Source organism: Molothrus aeneus, chromosome 1, assembly GCF_037042795.1.
Source record: "Molothrus aeneus isolate 106 chromosome 1, BPBGC_Maene_1.0, whole genome shotgun sequence".
NCBI lineage: Eukaryota > Metazoa > Chordata > Aves > Passeriformes > Icteridae > Molothrus > Molothrus aeneus.
Window position 1 is genome coordinate 27,190,510 of NC_089646.1, and position 13,215 is coordinate 27,203,724.

Consider the following 13,215-nt stretch of genomic DNA (forward strand, 5'->3'; position numbering starts at 1 on the left):
ACAAGTCAGTGGAAAGGATATCTCCACACCTGCTACTTCCATTACTAATGCTCTCAAAATGGTTTCACCAGCTTTCAGTGCTGCCACAGCTGGTGCTTCTTGTACTGAATGTTTTAGTCTTTAGCAGCAAGAAGCCAGATGATGCTACTTATGCAATTTATATCCCTTGTGACATATACAATTAATGACAGGCCTTCTTTCCTCCCCATTACTTTCATTCCTCTGAAGGACTACTCCAAATCTGAAGGACCTATTTTGTGTTTATTGTTATTAATCTGAATCACATTTGCTTCAAGACAGGTCAATCAGAATCCTGTTGTATTGTGTCCCACATAAAGAATTTGATCCCTCTCACAGATTAAACATGATCCTTGGATTTTGAGCCTTTTTTTAATGTAACTCTCATATTTTAAGTACAGATTCTTTCAGATTTGTCTAAATGCCAGCCATCAACTTCACTACTGCTTAGCTGCATTCACTGGATTGGCCTTGGTGAAAAAGCTGCTAGATTGCACACCCTTTGGAAGAGTAGATTTGCTTTTCCTCCCTGTTTATAGACCACTAGGCATATGTGGTGTTTCAGGCTGTATCAATTACCATTGCAAAACTCAATTATACGCTGCTATATGATTAGCTGATGGATGCAGGTCATTACCCTTCCATTGATATCATAGGTCCTCTCCAATTCTCTGCTTTCCAAACACACAGGTGGAAAATTAAATGAAAAACTTTTTGTATAGTCCCTAACCCACATGTCCAAATATTTTTACTTTATCAAATGTTTCCCTGCACCATATAAGTATATTCTTTCTTCATAAAAACAATGAATTCCACTTTTTCAAATTCCACATTTTTACACTTGCATAAATTTCAATTCTAGTCTATTAAATCTGGTTAAACTAATCCCGAATCACCTGGAAGGCAAACTTAGTATACCATCCTAAGTCTCCTTTTACTAGTGCCCTTGATCTTTAAGAACATCATTAGGAATGGTTTCATGCTTCTGGATACAAAATTCATTCACTGAAAACTAGAATAATTTTGTGACCATAGGATAGGTAGGTAGTTTTAAGGTGAGACACTGTCCTCCCCAGAGTCTAGCTAGGATCCTTATGCACCCGGGGAATATATTAATCTCTGATTGAACAAACCTGCAGTAGGCTATTTCAGTGTCTGATATACAAACAAAGTATATACACACTGGAGAGGTTTGAGGAAAGAGAGAATTCCAAAGAAAGAACTCCCCATTTTCCTAGTAGGGAAAGAAAACACACCAGCTATTATCCATCTGAGGCCTGAAAAAAAACTAAGCTAAAATTAAAAGGTTATTTACATAAAGAGTTTACAATCCAAAATCATAGCATATTTGTCAAATATTAACTAGAGCCTTTATATGAAAAAATTTGGATTATATGACTGTCACCAACATACTCATGAGGTAAAATTCTTGCTATGACATGCTTGGACTAGAAAAGCTGGTCATAGACACTACCACAGAAAATAAAAAATCTAGAGTACAGAGATTCACAGCACCACTGCAAATCTCACTAATTTTAGAATAAACAGGAATTTAAAATGCCTTGCTCTGTATTGCATTAAGAATCACATTTGTATTGTATCAGCTTGACCCTTGCAATATGAATCTTATCTATGCAAATGAAAATGGTTTCCCTGTGTTCATTATATCAACATATCAACATGTTCATTATATCAAGAGTATTCTTTCTTGGTGCTTCTTTTGTGTAAAATACTAAGACTCACATATTGAGGGCCTGAGAATCAAATCAGATAAGATTTTAAATGGTTTTGTATTTCTCCCACCTGCACAATTAGAGAAATGTATTAAAATGTCCTTCAGTTATTTAACTTTTTATACTTTTAGCTATATTCTGTATAATCTTAGTAAACTTCTTCTTGATACAGCCACTGGCAGCAAGACAAGTACTTTCTCATAATCTACTGTCAACAAAATGAATATCAAGACTATTTGACTGTGTAGCAGCTGACATAAACTGCAAACAAGCATCCTACTTTTTTTTTTTTTTGTAATTATATTCCTGAAAAAAACAAATTTATTGTAAAATAGATCCATTTTTTAAATTTATTTTCTCCATGTTCTGGGAAGCCTATTTCCTTCCTATTCAGACTGCCTAAGACACTACCTGAATATCTGATGCAAACCTGTGTACATCTTCAAAGTAGAATTTAATCTTGCTGTAGTTTGAATGTAATAAACAGGGAATATAAATATTTTAATCAATCACATTGCTCAGTATAACTTCAGAAGTTCAGCTGAACTAGGAGTCTTATTTTTCTATTATATAAAAATATTTTTCAAGTTTTTTCACATTTCTATTTATCATGAAATGGGAGTGGGAAATGAGACTTGCTAAACAAGTTGAAATTATAATTTCTTAAATGAGATTTAACAAGTCTACCTTTATACAAGATAATTACAGGTGAATATGAAGTTTAAATTTGAAATTTTAAGCTCCCTTTATAAGCAGTTCGAGAAGATGAAGCTTGCTCAGCAAGAAGGTTTAGGTTACAGCTGGTGAGTGGCCTGTAGTAGAGATTCCGCCCTCCACCACCTTTCTCCACAACTATAATAACAAAAGTACGAAATATTTTTTTCCCATTTTTCCAGTTACCTAACCTTTGAAAAATTAATTCCTCATATTTCAGGGTCTATACCCAGTACATACAGGGTATTTTTAGAAACCTTAAGAAGAGAAGGATAAAAGAATATGTTATTGCACGTTCAAGTTAGATAAGGGAGAGTATAAAGAAAACAAAACCAGGCTTTCCTATAGAGGCACAGTGGCAGAAATAGAGGCAACAGAAACAAGTTATAACAAGGAAAATTATGGTTAGGTATAAGAGTAAATTGTTAATGATAAAGGTTCTTAAATATTGGAACAGGTACTCAGAAGGTGATGAAGCCTTGTTTTGAGTGGAGGGGTCAGATTGGATGGCCTCCAAGCCTCCTTCTTGATTCTTGATTCTTGATTCTTGATTCTTGATTCTTGATTCTTGATCCTCTGATTCTACTTGTACTCTTAAAAATGAAAATATCTTCCCATCATTAATCTTAATATTTGTATGAATGAATATTGATTTTTAATTAGACATGAGACATAAACACTCAATTTTTATTCTTTCCTATTTGCCCTTTTGACCAGAACTCTGTAGTCTCACATCTCACACATATACAGCAAGGGGCAATGTTGGTCCTGTGATTAGATGAAATTGTGAAAATTTTACATGATATATTATACAAGAACATAAGGAACTGGAAAGAGTAGAAGTATCTCTATGGATAAGATTTTAGATATTTAACTATATATACCAGACCATAACTTCTGCTCTGCTAGTTACAATGCTGGTTCAATGGCTATAATGCTTGTCTCTATTCAGCAGTTTATTTAAAATCTGACTATATTCAGATTTGAAGCCTGTATTCAGGCTTCATATGCTTAAGAATGTCTTTTTAAATTAAAGTTCTTTGTAATTGAATTTTGAAGAGTAATAATACATCTTCCTTTTTAAGACAAGGCTTTTCCCATTCACAAATTCCTTGTCAAAGGAAGTCTGTTCATTTATTATCTCAACTGGTCCCTGTCCTACTAACAGCTACAGAAGTAGAACATTTTAACCACAGTGAGTGTGTGAGGATCTACATTGTTGGGCAGGGTTTCCAGGTGGATAAGTAACAGAAATTGGTTACTTATGCAGGACTGTGTTTTGCATTAGGCACTGGATTTGATCAGTCCAGCTGGCTTGTACAATATCAAAGTCCGTGTATTTATGAGCATTTTCCTGACCTTCCCTTGCCTCCTGCCCCCAGGTAGCAATGGTATCAGCACCTGCCTGCTTTCAGCTGGATCTGAAGCCTGAGTTGTGTTTATTAGGCATAACATGTACTTTACTAGCTCTTAAATGAGAATCATAATTTGAATACAAGTATCCAGAGGCCTGAAATGGAGCAGGAAAACTGAACACTGGTAAGGCTTTATTTATGATAAAAATGTTCATTTACACCCTTAAGCAAATCTGGTAATTTTTACTCCATCAGAATCACACTTTCATATTTGCTTCTATATATTTGAAATTTTTAATAATTTCTAAAAGTTAACAAGGAGGATATAAAATGTGTAAATATGAAAACAAATTTTGGAAGAAAATTGATTGGTTTTTAATTGGTAAAACTCAGATAATTCAAATACCAATTTTGAATTGGTATTTGTGAGTCATAAAGTCCATGGTCTTGCTGCAGAGCTGGCTATGTGGGGCCATGTGAGGTAATATGTTTTTAAGGCAGACACATGCAATGGTCATTTAAAATTTTACTGAGTAAACCTTTAAATGTCAGGTAAAAAACCCTGAAATTATTGAAACATATCTAAGCTACAGCTTCTCCCAAGACAAGACATTTGTACTCTGAATATACTGCATCTTGATGAAACTCTGAGTCTACTATTACTTTGACAACTGATATACAAATTTCCTTTGAAGCACATCTCTGTCGACTGGTGTCCTGTTTTTATAACTAACCTTAGATCACTTAATAAATTTTAATAAACACATAATCAGTGTTATTAGATGAAGAGATTCCAAAGTTCACTATAATGAAAGGTCTGTTGACAAGAGAAGAAAAAATAAGATGCAGCTCTGAAAGAGATTAAAAAGAAAAAAGTAAAGAAGCAATTCAGCTAGGAAAAGAACAAGTCTGGAAGGTATTAAATCACAGAAAGTGTCTGATTGATCCTGACTTTCAATTCTCCTCTCAAAAAGAAAACTACAGTGAGGCATGCCTATCACAGTTGAATTTAGACTGATAAAACCACAAAGTTACTGTGTTTTAAACAGTATTGGAATTACGTGGGCTTCTAAACAAGTCAAGACATTTCCCTTTCCAGAGCAATGACAGGCATAAATAGCCTAAAAGAATCAAGGAGACAAGAAGAAGTGAAAGAAGAAACAGGGAAAACATTTGTTGGAAAAAGCATCCATGGAAAAACATTTTCAATATATTGGGCTATTGTTTGAAGTATAGTTCAAGGGACTGACTGCATGCAGGTAAGAAGGGGTAGATGACAGCAAAGGAGAAATTCATCCATAAAAGCATGTGATAGATGTTGCAGTGGCAAAATCAAATACTTACAAGTACAAAATGAGAGAACTCAACAGTCTTGGCATCCCTAGTTCTTTTCCCTAGAGTAAATGCATTATAATACATAATCACACATTGTTTTTTTTTTTCTTCACAAGACCCCTACCCCATTGAGTGAACAGAATGGATGGTGATCAATTAAAAAAGAACAGCTATTCAATGTTTTGTTTTATCTTCATTGTTCATTTTGTGGACTTATGCCTTATCTACTGCATGCTATTCAGAGGCTGGAATGAAGACAGAATTATTAATTTCCTCATGGGCTTTTCTCTGGCAGTCAGCTCCGTGATGCTCCACAAGCATTAATTTATCTTCACAAAGTGCAATGTGATGTGAGAGGTTACTGTTATCCCCACGTTACAGAAAGCAAGCTGAACAGTGAGACAGCGAGACTGTTTGTTTACAGTACACGACTGAGGGTTTAGCAACTGATTTCTCAAATTACATAAAGTAACACTTTGCATGTTCAAGACAATATTCACACAGACTTCAGTTGTATCTGAGAATAGCCGGAGCACAGACCAACAAAAATCAGAAAATGAGACACCAGTGCTTAGCTCCTTCTATGATAACACCAAACTGGACCTCTACAGCAGAGACAAAATCCAAATACCTGTTTCATTCACATCCCAAACAGCATCAAAAAATAGATCATATGGAAAGCACTCCATAGATCATATGGAAATATTGAATAGATCATATGCAGAGCATCCCAGATTCCCATTCCCAGCAAATCCATATAATGCTCTGAATAAAGCATGGGCTCCTGTGGAAGCCTGGATGACCTAAGTGGCCATTGAATCAAAGTGTCTATGAATTTATGAGACAAGCTGGAACTTAAGTTAGTGGGTAATATGTCATTTTGTGACTTTACAATGCCTAGTTTTGCAACTACAACAATGCTTTATAAAGTAGGGCAAATAGATATTTCTACGGTAGCCTCTGCATTTCAAATAATGTTAAAAGGAAGCAAACAGAAGCTCTTCTATATGATGATACCACATTGTCCTTTCACAGATCTAGGAGGTCTGCCTGGTCTTTGGCTAGTTCCACTCACAGTGTAAGTGCCCATAGTAGAGGGATATTGAAGAAACCAGTATTAAGGGAATGAGTCAGACTTACTCTGCTTATCACAGACCTGAAATCTGCCAACCTTACTGCCTTAGCCATCCCAGGAACAATGAACTGACCACATACCCTCATAAATGTATTGAATTATCTGTACTCTGGATCAGCGACTTCTTTCTTCAGTTTGGTCCCAACCAGATAACTCTGAGACTATACATGACACAGACTTCAGCTCTGGGCAGCCCTAGTTCAGAATTCCTTGGAGTGCTGAATCCCTTCAGCCTTGCACTGGAAAAATTATCATTTTTGTTGTGATTATCAGATGTTCTGAGGGGTTAGACTAGACTCATTAAGAAAAGAACCCTCTTAAATTTAGCAGCTTGAATTTTCATATTTCTTTGTGGGCTGTTTACCACTGTGCAAACCATAATTAATATTATTATCACATTTCATGTAAATTGGGACCTATCAACAAAGAAAATTTAATTTAAATTATTAAAGTCTGATGAAAAATTACAGCTGAAAAGATATTTTTATGAGAAAATCATGCAGCTCTATCATGAGATATTGCTGCTTATCCTGATTTTAATACACTTTCAACAATAAAAGAAGTGATAGCAGACATTAATCAAATTTTAAATACAATAAGCAGAAGTGAGGTAATAGTTCTAGAAAACTTCTGAAAGATATTGTTCAAATGCTCTCTGTCCCATAAACACACTTATTCTAAATAGTGACAGTATAGTTTTAGTATAACCTGGATGCTAACATACTTTTTGCAATCAAATAGAAAAAATTTTCAACATTGTAGCAGGAAATTTGTATCCTCTTCATCCTAATACCATGTTAAAAGGAAAGTTTTCTCTGCTCTCTCTGTGAACTAAGGAGCATCAGCCGGATCTGTACAAATACAATTTCAGAAGTGGTCTCTAATGACCAGGGTAAACATGTCTGAAATTATTTCATAGTCAGCTCTCCCCTTCCACTACTCCAAAACACATGAAAAGGAAAAGCTGTTAAAAGTGTATTCAAAAGTGGAGTTCTATAATCAAGATCCCAGAAAAAAAAGTAAGAGTTGGCAAACTGAACTACAAAACCACTATTTATAACTGCAGAACATATCTAGTCTTAGACATCTAGAACACTCTTAGGCATTCCCCTTTCACTTCTCCTTATCCAAGGATGCAAATTATCCAAACTCTAAATTTTTAAGCAGCACTACTTTTAAGAGTATCCTGCTTGGGCTGATGATTATATATGAAAAGAGAGCATAAGATAAAATCTTGCATTTACTGCACTTGTGAAGCAAGCTAATCCAGAGTCACATCCAACCTTACTTAACATGCAGATGGGTAACGTGCATGTCAGATTTTTTCTCGTTCTGTCACCTCCTCTACATAAGCCCTTTAAGTGTGAATATTACAAAGCTGAAAACATGCACAGAAGTCAAATATGGTGTTAAGGGTTCTTTTTTTTTAATGGGTATGAAACTACATGTTGTTCTCCAGATGCAAAAGGGAAAAAACAAACAAACAACTTAGCAATACCTTGACAATTATTTAAAGAGAAGGATCACACTATGTTCAGTGGATGTTTTCAAAGTAAATCAGTAATAAAGTCAGACTAATAATTTTATGCTGTGTTTCCCCAGTGATCATTTGTACCTGAATTCCACTGTAAAAGATCATGCATTCATCTACTTTTCATACTGCCACCTTCTACTCTGAATAGCAACTAAGACCAGTATCAATATATTTCTGATCACATCCCAAACTGACCAAAGTTTCCTGTTTCAAAAATATCTGGGTGGAATTTAGTATAAAAAGCAGGATATGACAGCCAGGTATATTTATAGCAGCTTTTCTTTGGATGAGTTACTCTCAGGTGAATGTATCCTTCACTAGTCTCTTTCATTGACTTTTTTTTGTGTATATGAATGAGATAGGAAGAGTTTAAAAAACTTAATTTCTCAATTACTTTGCAAAGTTGAAAAAGCAAGTCATAGTTGGCTTACATGTAACCAGAAGAGATTTTTGAATATGAAATTCACACTGAGAGAGTAGAGGTTAAGCACAATTCTCTCCTCTGCTGGCACTGTGAATGCCCAGGGAGACTCCCCCTTCAGTGCAGGGTCAGAAGTAACAAGTGTAACTCATTCACTTGAAATTCTCTTATCTCTCACTGTAGACCATTGATCTTCAAATGTTTCAGGGAAAAATCCTTACTCAAAATCTAGTCTCTGACTGCTTTCCAGAAAAAGAGCACCCAGAAACAGTGGGTAAATTATTTATTTCATTAGAGGAAATACATAACAGAATCCTCAGTATTATGAATAATACTTTCATATGCCCTATAACATTTTACAAAACTTTTCCACATTTTTGAACAGAAAAGAATGTGTATTTTCTAATTTTCAAGATAAAACTCATAATATTTTTTTGCAACTCCTCTTCCTCATTAAGTTTTGCAAACCAAGTTGTTCCTTTTTAATGAGATTTCAAATTGCAAGTACTTTGCTAAGAAATGCTCTTCTCTGCTCTACATTGGCACGACATTTCTAATAGAAAATGCTGACAATCTTGTCAAACATTTCACCTCTCTGCAGTAGAACATAATACTCTGTCCCTCAGTGATAGTTGATATAATACACCCAATCACTCCAAATTAATCAGTGTTGCACACATTATCACTGAATTGATGTGACAGAAATAGTAGTAGATATACAATGATGTACAACTAGAACAAAATATTGAGAAACCATACTAAATTCTTCAAACAATGGAGAGGCTGTAGTTTAAGGAGTTTTTATAATTTTTGTATGGATTTTTAGAACAATATGTTTTTGTAAAGAATTGTCTCAGCTTGCACTGGATTCTATTTTGTTTCATTTTATACTCATAACTTAGTCTCAACTGCCTCTTGTATATCCTTGCCTTCAAAATTTAATTTTTCTTTTTACTCTTAAAAGGAATAAACTTAGCAGTAAGTAAAGCTAAAGGAGGCCTATTCTTAACCTCAGTATTATACCCTACAAAAGATGTCATGGCAAAAAAATTGAAGTTACCAAACTAAAGCAGAGCACAGATTTAGCTTAGAAACCTTCCCACTGCTTAGTGCAGTGACTAACATCAACATAAGTAGAAGCCCAGATCTGTATCTTACCCCTGCATCATCTTACTGGCTGCTTTCATCAAGATCTACATGGGGTTTGATCTTGATCAGAAATTCCATTTTGGCTGTAAGAAATCTATTTGCAATTTATATTTTGTTAAAACCAATTTATCAAATCAAATGCTCAAGCAAAGCTCTAATATCAATAAATTAAAAATCAGAATAAAACATAGATTTCTATATCAGATCTTCTTTTATGAGCATCTTTAAAGCACAGAACATCGCATTAACTCATTCAATCATCCATGCTATGGCACAGCTCTATATTTCCTTCCAGAAAGATAGTTTATGGTTTGAGAAACCTTTTCCTTCACAAAATGAACAAGGACACAAGAAACCTAATACATCTCTCATTGAAAAATAGCATTCCTACTAAGAAGATAAGTGGTGTCATTTTTGAAAACTGATCCATATTTCTCTTGTAAAAAAATATTTAGTCCTTCAGAAGGAAGGAAGGGCCAGGTTCGCTGACAGACCTTGTCCTTCCTGTCATCAGGTTTTGCTACCCTTTTCTCTGCTGAGTTCCAAGCTGTTGTGATTGTGTGTAGCTGATGTCAAGACAGTGTGGCATGAGCTGTTCAAAGTCAGCAGGATATCCTAAAGCACAGGAAAAGAGGGGGGAAAATACATGTAATAAGCATGTTTTTCTGCACTTTCCACTACAACCCTGTGCTTCTGTACAGATAAGCCAAGACACATGGCAATCATAATCAAGACTTTTAGTATTAGAGGAGGTTTCCAAAGTCAGCTAGGAAACTTTACAATACTTTCCCAAAACCTTAACTTCATTCTGTTATGGGGTTTTTTTCTATTTGGTTTTTAATATAGATTAATATGTAAATATTACACTTTTCAGTTTACCTTCTTTATATTTATTCCTCTTCTTGTGTATTTCAAACCAGTTGTGTAGAATCAAATAAAAAACATACACCTGGAAGTACAACTGCTGTTACTCTGATGATGTCTTGAGAATCCAAGACTAATCATCTGTTCTTATAGAAAAAAAGACCTCTTTTTTACAATACTTCCCATGATCTCTTTCGTGTATATTCATGTTTCTTTTCTTTCCACTGTGACTTTTTTCCTTATATTTGGATGGATTTTTTTCTTGTTGCAACATGTAACTGTCTTAACACAGTGTATGTTGGAAATGACTCTTCTCTAAGAAACACCATAGATAATGAAAGATTGGAATTAGATCCTTCCTTAGCCTTCATGTTTCCATCCAGTTCACTCAGGCTGTCTCCAGATGTCCTAGGAGTCTTAGTGGTTCTCCACTGAATTCATTCCAGTTTACATATTTCTCTTTTGCACTAAAAGCTCTAGACATGATAGAAGTATCTTGAACTCAACATGATACTCCAGATGAAGCCTTCTAAGTGCCAAGTAGAAGGGAATCAATGCTTTACTTTATTTTATTCCATTCTCTTGGAAATGTACCCCAACATGTGGTTGTTTTTCATCAGCATAAGGTGAAACTAGTGACTTATTTTCAATTTTTATCCCATGACCCTCAGGACCTTTTTTGCAGAAATATATTCTATCAAGTCTTTGGCACACCTGTGCTAGTGTAAGGGATTTATTTTATCCCAGGCTCTGGGATCTTTGGTATTTGTCCTTGCTGAACATTGTCCAGTTCCAGCTAGCCCATTCCTACATCTTCTCAAGGACCATCTGACAGCCTTTGCCTCCAGAAAATCAATGGCTCCCCTCAGTGTGGTGTATCTGTGGACATGCTGAATGATCTCATGATCCAGATTGTTGCTGAAGGTGTTAGATATTAGTGACCCGGTCCCATTCTTTGAGAAACCCTCATAAACAGCTGTCAGTGAGACTTTGAGTCTGTTGATCACTGTTTTCTGAGCTAAATAATGCAGTAAATTACCTCATTAAATGGGTCTAGGATTTCTATGACATGCGAGGAGAAGGGTATTTTCAGATTGTGTAAAACTGTTTTAAGGAGATCGTGGTGATGTGGAAGTTTCCTTATGTGAAGTTTCCCAATGGTGGGTATGGGAGGGATCAAGAAGACTGAGAAGGAACAAGCAGGGAAAAAAGGGTTATATAGAAGCCAGTCAAGGATGAGCAGACTGTCTGTCAGTATGCTTTTCTGCCTAAACCATGCATTTATCATATTCACATTAAATCATGTTTCTAAAACTTTTCTCTGATTTTACTCCATGTTCCAAGTGGGTAAATGTGAATGATAACAAACTTCTGGTTGAATGGGAAAAAATAAGTGGCCTGACTACAAGCAACTGAAGGGGAAATACAAAGCTCAGGGGCTTGTAGATCCAAGTAGCAGCATCTAGAGACCAAGGATTTAGGAGTTACCCATTTATCCAGTGGGTATCCCAGTCAGCTGCTGGAGAGATCTAAACTGTGTAAGTTTGTGTGATATCTGACTAGCAGCACTTGGAGTGGGACTACAGTTTCCAGAGGCTCATAGGTCCCAGAGGAGACCAGGAAACATAGGATTTATTATACCATAGCAGCTGTCTATATATTCACTGATGACTTCAATGTTAATCCATCAGAATGGAGGACAGGGATACAGGGATCAGGCCTTCCATGGTGTTCATGTTTATGAGATTGCTGTGTGCATTTATGTGTGTGCTGGGGCAGGTGATGTTCAGGCTGTGTTACACTGCATGGCTGCTGTGTGCAGCATGTGTTGGGTGTGTGTACAAAAAGCTTTTGGAGGACACACACTCAGCCTTGCTGCCAGCTGGACATAGAGCTACTGGGGACACAGAACTGCTGCAGCCTCTCATGAGTCAGGCTGTATGATTCAGCAAATTTCTACAGTATCAGTAAAATTACTGAACAATTCAGTAAAATTTTACTGTTCAGTAAAATTACTGAACACTGGTTTGGCTGACCAGTCTTTTTCCCCTCCATCTTCCTCCTTGCCTTTCGTGAAGGATGACATGAAACTTGCTTTTCCAATTATTTGGGAGCCCTCTAAATGTTCACGACCCTTCAAAGTTATAAGAGGGACCTCCCAATGGCATCAGCCAGCTCTACCAGCCCACTCCAGGGCATGCAGTTTGATCCCAGGGACTTGTGTACATGAAATTAGACATGGCACCTGACACCTTCCTCACCACTGCAAGTAGGATGTTTTCCTCAAACTCTGCAACTAGATGCAGAGACTTGGGAGGCCTGAAAGGAACCCTTGTCAGTAAAGACCAAGTAAAAGAAGGCAGTAGATGGACTTCTCATTGGCACTACACCATCAAAACCATTTAGCACCAGGCCCACATTTTGGTTGATGTTTCCTCTGGTGCACTGTATATGTAAGTGCTTCTAGTCACCCTTCACATGCTGGATTGTGTTCTGCTTATTTGCAAGCAGAACATTTTAAATGGATTGACAGTCATGCTTTGTAGGTAACAATGTAAGTGTTTGTAATAGAAAAAAAAAAGCCCAAGTACAGTTTTAACTTCAATTATTGTGGTTTTTTTATTTTAGGTTGTTTGTTTTCTTTTTAATTCTGCCAACAAATACTCAATTTCTAATGCTTTTAAATGTCCAGAGCACAATAAAAATAGTCAAACTCAATTATTTTCTTACATGCAAAGAAATTATATAGGACTCTGCATGATGTCATAGAGTTAACTTAGTCAGGGATAAAACAGAGAGTCAAGTGTTATTGTGGTTCAAAAGAACTGGACCAGTATTTGGAAGACAAGTATTTTAAAAATTACTGAAAACTCTAATAATCACTGTAGACTCAAGAAATCCTGTGTGCTGAGAACAGTTAGAGAGAAGCTCTCATGTATGTTTGATCTCTTCTTATT